Source organism: Mugil cephalus, chromosome 11 (genome assembly GCF_022458985.1).
Source record: "Mugil cephalus isolate CIBA_MC_2020 chromosome 11, CIBA_Mcephalus_1.1, whole genome shotgun sequence".
Classification (NCBI taxonomy): Eukaryota; Metazoa; Chordata; class Actinopteri; order Mugiliformes; family Mugilidae; genus Mugil; species Mugil cephalus.
This window is the reverse complement of record NC_061780.1, coordinates 1,523,268-1,533,871: the sequence shown is the minus strand read 5'-3', so window position 1 is coordinate 1,533,871 and position 10,604 is coordinate 1,523,268. Positions and strand designations below refer to the sequence as shown.

Below are 10,604 nucleotides of genomic sequence, written 5' to 3'. Positions count from 1 at the left end.
ACTTTCACAAACATGTTGTGAAGATCAGACTGTGACAAATCCTGATTTTTTAAACAAACCGTGTCTCTGAAAGACACCAGAGTTTTAGACATAGTTTGGAAACACTTCTGAACAGATGGACTGGAGAATGTTGCCTTGAAATCACGTAATATTGGTTCATTTGAATAAACAAAGTATGATTAAACTTGTTTTCTAATTCACTTTTCTAACCTGCTTTCAGGACTCACGCAAGTTACTTTTATAAGATTAGATTAGATAATAAATTAAGCGATAAAAAATACAGGTTAAGTAATAAATAAATAGTTAGGATGCTCTCACTCACGCAATGGTATAAATTCACCAGGATGGCTGAAGACAGATATTTCTTCTTCAGTGACCTCTGGAAGAAGAGGCGCTGGTGAGCCTTCTTTACCAGACTGGAGTTGTTGGTGGTCCAGGTCAGGTCTTCCAAAATGTGGATCCCCAGGAACTTGAAGCTGGAGACATACTTCTTCTTTCCTTCTTGAATTCCACAATGAGCTCCTTGGTTTTGCTGGTGTTAAGGAGCAGGTTATTGTCAGCACACTGTATGGCCAGGTACTGTACCTCCTCCCTGTAGGCTGTCTCATTGTTGCTGCTGATGAGACCAGTCACTGTAGTGGGGTCTGCAAACTTGATGATGGAGTTGGATCCATGCACAGGGTGAAGTTTATACAGAATTGTAGAACATTCTGAAGGATTCAAACACTTTTAAGCGGCTCTGTAAATAAAACCTGAACATGTATTTTGCGTGTTCACTTTTTGCATCATCTTTTTCAAATTGGAAACAGAATTAAAAAAACTTATTGTCCTGGAGTATAAAATGTTTTCTTCTGATTCTCTGCTGTGCTCGTCAGCTAGAATGTAATTTGTCTTTGTGTTGTTAGGTGTCTGGAGGACATTAAGCTGTTATAATTCTCACTAAAAACAACTTCCTGCTGCTGACGTTGATGAGGTTGAGGAGTTTCTCACCTTTATGCTCCTCATATAAAATATAGATCACTGCAGCTTGAAATGTTTTTGGGGTGCTCCTATTAATTTTTCAATTTCTTTCATCATTAACCTTGAGAAAAATCCACAGTGACCTGGAAAAAGCATGAGTGAAGAATACTACCCTGGGCTGCCATAATACGAATAATTTTAAATTCTCAACACTCGCAACAATAGGTGATAACTCAGAATAGCATTCATAATTAAAACATTATCTTTAGATGCTGGGCTTAGCAAAATAAACACGAGTACCATTTGTTTTAAAGAGCTAATAATAGCAGAATGATTAAGTAGCAGCTTGTCCTCTCAACAAAATAAATAACTGAGTTGTTACCTCAAGATAACTGACATAAAACATTATTAGAAGCAATATTCTCCAGCCATATGCTACTTCCGATGTCTAAACACAGAATTATTATTATGCAACAGTGGATAACATGTAGCACGAGTTTTATTTAGTGCGATGCAGTAAGTACATCATGTACATTTTGCAACAGCGGTAGATTTCTGTCCAAGGCTCAGTGTCTTGGCAGTGATGGAGGTAGTGAGAGGGAATTAGAGCTCCATTTGTTCTGCTTCCATTTGTCCCAACGCTGACCTCTGACATTTATTCAGATGATAAACAAACCACCAAACCTCTCCTAATCTTTTGTTTAGCTGAAAACCCTGCTGGGGTTTCTGAGCCCCAGTGTTGGATTAAGATCACAGAGACACCAGAGAGACACAGTGTATCACTGATACAGCCAAATGGTCAGACATGTTTCCCGCTCTTCCTTATGACTGCTCATGTTGTGAAGGCACTGCATGTGTTTTACTTTCTATGTGTGCAGCCTTGACTGTGTGGCAACATGATCTTTTTTGCCTCTACACATCAGCACATTTCACTTAAATTAGTAACAATAATAGGATTAAAGTGTTGACTATCAGTGTTTATACATACATATTATGTGAGTATTGCAGGAATTGGTCCTTTTATAGAATGCCTCAGTTTTGGAATAACCCATCAAGGCAATCCACAGAAATGTGCAAACAAGGAAATGAAGGAAGTGTTTTTACAGCACCTCAGCCCATTTAATCATGTTCTGCTGCAATATTATCATAGATATTCAGTAACAGCTTATTTCTGTTCCTCATTAAAACGAAACAATGTTTAATGGGTAAACTATTTCAAACTGAGACTCCATGTGTTTTCCATTAAATGGAAATATTTAAGTGATCTTTCAGCCTAATACATTTTAGGTAGGTAGGTAGGTAGGTAGGTAGGTAGATAGATAGATAGATAGATAGATAGATAGATAGATAGATAGATAGATAGATAGATAGATAGATAGATAGATAGATAGATAGATAGATAGATAGATAGATAGATAGATAGATAGATAGATAGATAGATATCGGTAGGTTTGAACGATGCATGGCTGTACATTATGAGATTGTATTGAAGGATACAATGGGAAATTCTTTTCTTTTTCAAATATGAAATGTGATCTGATGTTGTAGACACATCTGCATAGACGTACATACACTACCAGTCAATGAACTGAATAAGAATTTGTGTCTAAACGTTTTGTGTATTAATGATTACCGACAGACAGGGATGTGTCCAAATTCTGGATAAATACAGATGGATACTCTCAGTGGGTTACAGTCTCTTTTTGCAGTCCTGTGAGAGGATGAGACACTAAAGCCTAGTGGAACCCTGTCATCATTATGCTGGATTCATTGCCCACACTGCTCCCCTTCTGTTCTTCAGCTTTCAGGGCTTTTGCTTGCTCAAAGAGACCCATGGGACCAAGCATGAAGCTTGTGTATAGCTCATGTGTGTGTTTCTCATAATTGGCTCTAAGGTGAATCGAGTCTCCAAGTTGTTGCTGTTGACTCCCAAACAAGTTGTTTGAATTTAGCCATTGTGCTTGCATCAATGCAAGCATTTGTTGGTGTGGTGCAGCATGATTGTCAGTCCTGACTCAACCTACAGGCTTCAGGGCTGTTTTCTAAGACTTTTTCATTGTTACAGATACATCTTGGATGAGCTAATGTGTCTGGCATTTGGCTCACAAGCCAGTGATTGCATCAACAACTGGTTTGGCGGTAATGGTAAAGATACATACACTGTGTTTCATATGCTTCATATGTAATGAAGAATTACAAAAAAGAAAAATAATAATTCCTACAATTTTATTTTTATTCTGTCACCGATTTGGGCACTTCACAAGCATAAAGATTAAATCATTGATATTGTTTATATAATTTATTTGGCACTGAACAAGACCCCATGAGGAAGTCACTGTCACACAGTCAAAAACACATCAGACTGAATCCTAACAAAGCAAATGTTTACTGTACAGTGTTTAAAATAAATGCATTTGTGTTATTTAGTGCAGTTGCAGATATAACCCCGATGAAAGGGGTAAAGAATATAGATGTCCAGGACCATCATAATTCAGAAAACATAAAGAAATAGAAGAATGCCTTAAAGGGATTTGTTTATTTATGAGATATAATATGTTAAATATATATAGTGTATTAAAATTATGAAATTCAAAATAATCACAAATTTCTGTTTTAATTTGCATATGTATTTATTTACATCTATATTCCCATGTTTATTTTGTTTCCTACTTATTTGTGAGTTTTTTATGATTCTTTGATTTTTCTTTATTATTATTGTTATTATTATTATTTGCATATTTATTGGTTTTATTAATTTAATTATCATATTCTGCTGAGGTACCATAACCTTGACATGGATAACTCCTTAAACATTAATAAATCAATAATTAATTAATAATTAATTAAATCAACAGCCACTAAAAGAAAATGATGAAAGGATGCTTTCAAACATAATTCAGTGACTAGTTGCTATTTATCAATTAGCTTCATACAGTTTGCAGTCATATTAGTATTTGTTGGCATGCCTGTATATGGTTTTTGAAAATGCTTGGCAGGGAGATCATTCCAATCATCTTGGAGATTGTGGAACAGTTATTTTGTGTATACACACTATCTCAGTCACTTGAGTCTCTTCATGTAATCCCAGACTGACTCAATGAAGTTGAGATCAGGGCTCTGTGGGGCCAATACAATCTGCTGTGGGATTACTTCTTAATGATTCTGGCTGAAATGTTTTGTGCTGTTATGATGCACAATGGATATGGAACTGATCATCTGATTTATCCCTGCAAGAAAAATAATGAAGTAACTAAGATGCAATTAAATGCCCAATTTGCCAGAGAGTCTCTAATATCCATCTGTGTTGTTTGTGCCTTGTTTTTTTGTTTTTTTTACTGTCTTACTGTATCACCTTCTTTGCTCCCATGCAAACATGTGAGCACCAGCTTGAATGATGATGCACGGCCCATGCCATCATTTACATTCTCTTGCCAATTATGGAGCTCAACTTTCCAAACACCTCTTTTGTTTTTGGTGGAAGCGTGGTTTTATGAGATAAGACGAGAATTCACTCCCCCTTTTTTATGCTGTAAGTCACAAAATGGAAGCGATCTGCCTTGTATTATAAAAATGCCATCACAAAATGCCTCCTAGATTCACAGAGCGACACACCACTGATCAGAAATGTATTGTTTCCTCTGAAAACAATGATCTCCTTATTATTAAAGCAATAGAGACTTGGAGGAATATGCTATACAGTATTTGCTCTCCTGCCCAGCACTGCAAAGAGATGCCAAGGCCATGACACTTTCGTGTCGTACAGTGACTGGTTAGCTTCATTCAGTGCAAAGACCAGAAAGACACACATTTCCATTCAAGACAACAGCAGTGGGGAGAGTTTTTTTTTTTTTTTTAATGATTCCAATTTAAATTATATTATCTCTTAAAGCTATTCATAATTATTTTGAATCAGAAGAGAAGACAAAAAGATAAACATATGCTAATTCTTTCCCTACTGTCAAGCCAGAAGTTGTTGTCAGAGTAGCTTTTCATCTGTTTCACACATGTAATGGTCTATTTTGACACAAACCTTGACTATAAAGATTTTGCATTTAGGTAGCAACCGCTCTGAAATCTCAAAAGGAGAACATGGTGTCAATACATCAAGCCTCTTTTCTGCCAAACCCTTTGTGGACTGCTGTGGTGAACCGAGGGTGAAAGACTTACCAAATTCCTTCAACTTCTCTACAGCCCATGGAGCTTGTGTCCTCTTCCTCCCCTTGTAAGTGCCTCACCACTTTTGGCTGCATCGCACTGCCAGAAAAAATGAGTAAATCTACTGGTGTTGAGTCAGAGCTAACCCGAAACACAACCGTTTTTTTTTTCTTTCTTTCTGCAGCTTGAGGCCAAAGAGGAATGCAATGAGCAAGCATGACCTGACAGGAGGCCTCCTCATTTATCTGACTACCAAAGTGACAGTATATGTATCATTACCATTGCAGTGGCCACTTGAATTGTTGTCCTGTGTATAACTCCAAAGCATTTTGACAGGAAAGACTGACTGAAATGGAAATGAAGTAGATGAAGGCAGAGATGAATGAGTCAATGAGTCCATGGCTGTCTATTAGATGATCATCAAATGCAGAGGCAGTCAGACAAAATGCCTCAGCACTGCCATCTCTGCACAGGTGTGTTATTAGTGATTCTGGCAGTGTGCTTCAGATCGTCATCACCAGCTGATTAACTTATTGGGACACTTTGTCCCTGCCATCCACTTTATATTCAGCAATTCTACTTTGTAGGACGCTCAGGGTACACGTCAGTAGCAATATTATTTCCTCTTATATATGTGGAATTGGCCAGCTTGAAAAATTATATGTATTAGGCACATTTAAGCACTTAGTACATATATAGATTTGAAGTAATTGGACTGGACCAGATATTGTCTAATGGGACACAAACAAAAACATTAAATCCCAAATCATTTCTCAAGTAAGACTACCAAAATAGCGTTGATTCCAACTTTTCAATTTTTTATTTTTTTTTGGGATGTTGACACAGCAAGATCGCTGTGATCGATGTGAAGAGCTACACGGGGGATTCAGAATTTATGAACTCAAGTTTGCTCAATCATACAGATATAAGCCACGTTTTCATCTATAAGCACATCTGCATAAATGTCTGTTAACAGCACTGTTTCTGTCTAAGCATGTCTCACTGCTTTGGCCAAACTTGACCTACTATATTGTGCTGCTTTGAGATACATTTCAAACTCAGACTGCAGAACTTGTCACTGCTCTCTGCAGTCTGGTCAGATTCTCCAGCTGTGTTCAAGATGCAAAACTGTCCACTGCATGAGGCCATTCCAGATTTTATTGGTGCTGTTCTACATGATTTGTATTTATGAGGCCTCTTCTTCTGATGAGTGGTTATTCTTTTTACATTTCTAACATATTGCTGTGTGTCTTCCTTCTTGTAGTGTATGTGAAGTAAAAATTCTATGCTACGTGTAATTTTCAACAGTATAATATTTTGACCTTGAAAATGATAACGTTATATATTAAACGGTATATTTCCTGCCATTAAGTGTAAAATAATTTTAATAGCACAGACTAATTGCTAATTGAGGTATAATTATAGTGTAATTTACAAGAAATTAATGTGAATAATGCAGATTCGCATTAAACAGATCTCAATCCTCCGATAAGGTCCAACTATGTGACCGTTTAAATCCCCTGTTCTTCTCTCTGATTGGCTGTTTGGGTTTTACAGAAGCAACCGATGTTCAGGCATTTAACATCTGGGAGGAGGGAAAAAAGTGAGCCTTTACGGCTGGAGCGCCGCAAGAACCAAGAACTGTTGGCCAATAGGAGACGCCATCACCCCCGAGATCACTCTGTGATTGGATGGAACTCCAGTCAAGCTGAGGGGAGGGGCGCGGCCTGAGCGGCAGCCGAACTGTTGTGATTTCAGTGTGTCTGGCTCCAGTCCTGTCACAGCAGTGAGGGGCGTCGTTCTGCTGCGTTGGCGCTCTGGGAATACTACTAACCGTTGGTTTAAACAAAACTAACAACTCATATTTCTTCTTCTTCGAGTTTATCACTTCTTCTCTGTGACAGTAACTCGCCTAAAATATATATTTGCGTTATTATTATTATTATTGTTTTCCTGCGGTGGAAGTAAGAAGGAAACAGTAAGGTAAGAAGTGGCTCTCTTGTTTGTCGGAGTCTTTCGCGATGCTGCTGCAGCTGTGCTTACTTTGCTGATTAAGGAGTGCTATAGAAGAAAACGTGTGTTTTATGCTTTTGAATAGCACAAAGCAGTAAAAAAAAAGTACATACACATATTTATATATGCATATAATTTCCGACATGTTTTATGAGCCTGAAGTATTCCCTCACTAAGTTGAATTTGGGCTCTGGCTGCTTTTGTTTTTCTCGGTGTCATTTTCGGTCTGGAAACGAACACTACAAAATATGATTATCGGCGAGGTTGCACTGATTTTTTTTTGTACACGTGTCATCCAAGATTTTTTGATGTATTTTGTATGTTTATTTAATTCTTGCTGGTAAAACTAAGCGCCTCATTAGACCAGCCCTTCAACACTCCGATCATGTTCCCATCTGTTCTTGTTGTTGTTGCTGCTGCTGCAAGAGTCGCCAGCAACTTATCGCCAATAAGTCTATTTGAGTGGCATCTCGCCTCAGACGCTAATTAAATTTTGGAAAGCCTGCCGCGGTTTATTTTCTAGCGGAAACGGGACAAACTTGTTTACTCGGAACGTTGTTTATGCGGGGAAAAGGCGGAGGATTTGCTCCCCTCTCACCAGCAGATAACCCGAACAAATCAGTGTGAGCCTCTGGAACTGTTCGATTACATGGAAGCGACACATTTGCCTCGCAATTTGCCTGATTTTTATTTGTATTTATTTTACAAATCGTGCTTACTTCCTCGTTTTTTCTTAAATCCAAACTGGGAGGGAAAACGATGAGCTCGTTGTAACAGGTTTCTGTTTTTGCACGCAGAGTTTGAGCAGCGGCGCTGGACTTGAGCAGTTCCTTCGCCACACAAAGACGTGAGAAAGCTGTGTTTCCCCCCCCGTCCTGAGCCGCTGGTGGTTATTTATGTTGAAATAGATGCTCTTGAACACCCCCCCACCCGTTTTTTTTTTTTTTTTTTTTTTTTTTTTTTGCAAAAACGCCACCGTGATTTGTCTCAGCCTGTGATGCCATTAGCCATCTCATCTCCCACAGTGGGTGTTCACTTTCAGTTGGGGCTAAGAAAAAAAAATTAATCTCAACAATAAATAAATCTTTCATCTGCACAAACGGAGATGGGCTACACCACTTTTTTTTTTTTTTTTGATTTTGGCCTGTTGCAAGGTAACATTGTTTGCCTGCTTTCCGTGTTGTTTCTGATCCAGATCGAGCTTTGCAAAAGTTTTGCAGGCATTTTAAACATTTATATTGAGCTTAAGGGTTACAGTGCCTTTATGGAACAGCAGAGGCAACATTTACTCATTCAGAATGTGCCTTTTGTTTGGGGGAGAAACCTAATGCGCTCCCTGGTCCGACTGGTCAGATGTTTAAGTGGAGGCAGTGTGGTCAGATCTTGTGATTTGCCTTGGTCTTCTCAGCTGCAGCAGTGATATCATAGGATTGGAGGGAGGGTGACTAATGGCCTGCGGTTTCCTACCGCAGCTGTACAGTGACTTAGCAATCTTTGCAACTCTGAGGACTTTGCGTTGTGGTTTCAGGTGATTGTATTTGACGTGGAACTGGTCTGCTGGCAAGGAGAGGTGCTGATGCTGTGCAGGAGTGGCAGGATGCTCCTGTGTATTACTTCCAACAGCCGTGCCAGTGCCCTCACTTATACCGTATATAGTGCAAATGCATCCACATTCAAGCCCATGCTCCCAGTCAAACAGCTATGTTTTTTCCCCCCTCTTTTACACATTACCATTAGGAAAGTCACATTTTGCTGACAAGTGAGCTACAGTCGTAAATGTGAGAGAAAGCCCCAGCAGCGCATTCATTTCCTCGTCACCGCGCGAAAATTGCTCTCTCTGCGTCCAGCAGTCATTTTCGGGCCCTGATAGGTCCGTCACTCAGTTAGCATGGTTAATGGAGCATTTAGACCAGTGTGTAATTTTATTTCCGATTTCCATTTCGGCGCTTGCTTTTAGTTTGAAATGACAAGAGGACCCATTGGAAGGTCCCTGTGTGTGCAGATGGCATCTTCCTAATGGTCCTCAGGGTAATGATGGTTGAAATAGGCTCCTAACCAGGGGCTGAGGACTGTGGCCCCTGGGGGACATTCAGCGAGCCTATTTCCATTTTCATCATCAAGATAAAGTGTTCAATAGCTGAATATAGCGATATGTAATACTCCTACGCACACGGTTAGTTAGTATGAAGCATGGTCAATGGGGAAATAAAGGTGAATTCCAGTGGGACAGATGAAGACAATTTAAATATATTTTTTTGTTATTTTTTTTTGTCTGCATTTGTCTACATAGTTAAACACCACAGAGTGTCAACATTATATGAGATTAATGCAGTTATATTCTTGGAGCTGAATATTTTATAGACACTTTATATTAGATCCCCAAGGCAAGTTGAAGTTGCTGAATTGCTGCACTGATACTAATTTTCCTGCTTTTTGAGATCTGTAGGACTTGAGAGCAATAGGGTACTTGAGGGTAATATATTTTGGATTATTGTTGCGACACCTCAGCAACAGAAATTTGTCTGATGTTTCCCAGACCTCGAGCACATGAGCAACAGCTGATGTCTAAAGAATGACTTGGTGCTGTGTCGTGGTTCAGGAAGCAACAGTTAATCTCTGCTCCGCATCCGCGACATATGGGACTTTGTTTGGCCCTGTACCTGATAAAGGGCACTGGTCTGTGGCACCTCATATTTCATTTTAGTAATGACTGGTTACCCGTGGCAACCGTGCAGCCAATGCTAGTCTCGCTTCTTGAAGTGCATGGTGGAGGAAAGGGATGAGGGGGGGTTACAAGGATGTGAACTCCAAGGCTGTGTCCCACCTGCCCTCCCCCACCATTTCCTGGTTGTTGCGTTGTGTCCATTGAAGTGTGTGGGACCCCTGGGGAGTGAATTATTACCTGTCAGCCCGGCAGGCTCCCTGTCATCCATAATCCAGGGCTGACACAGCACGGGCTGGTCCAGGCTATCTGCTGAGACCACCAGGCCTTGGCCTCCAGGCCTGGCCCCGTTTGGCCACAGCTGGTAAAAAATCACATTAACATGTTGCATCAAGTGTTACAAATGCATAGGTTAAGAGTAGCAGAGAAACCTGCCTCGTGCCTCCTGTAGGATGGCAAGTAGGCCCTCCGTCTCTGTTCTGGAAAAAAAAAAAAAGTTTTTGTTTATTGTCACAGTGTCTTCCAGGTATATTGAGTTCCATGGTTTTTAAAGTTAATTTGCAGATTGTCTGTAGCACAGACATAACATATACTGCCAAGGTAGTCGCATATATTCCTTTATTTGTGCAGTCTGCTGGAAGTAAAGGTGGATACAGCACTAGAAACTTTTTTTTTTCTCCCACTGGTTCAATCATCAGCTAGTAGATAATAATTATGTCTGATTCCAAAAACAGGCGTGCAGTCGCATCACTCCTGTGGTCCTAGTGTGGTTAGTGTGGAACTGGAAATTACAGCCAAGCTGATGAGTGTGTAC

The 10,604-nt window shown here is 39.6% G+C and overlaps 1 protein-coding gene across 4 annotated transcripts in view; it reads left to right on the top strand.

Annotated features, from left to right (window-relative positions):
• Positions 1-6,884: 6,884 nt before the first annotated feature.
• The window catches only part of sema6e (sema domain, transmembrane domain (TM), and cytoplasmic domain, (semaphorin) 6E), a 144,163-nt gene continuing 140,443 nt past the window's right edge, over positions 6,885-10,604 (top strand). For all 4 annotated transcript variants that reach the window (XM_047597848.1, XM_047597849.1, XM_047597847.1 and 1 more), the window contains exon 1: positions 6,885-7,098. The gene's annotated coding sequence lies outside the window, so the exon portion shown is untranslated. The remainder of the gene's footprint in view (positions 7,099-10,604) is intronic.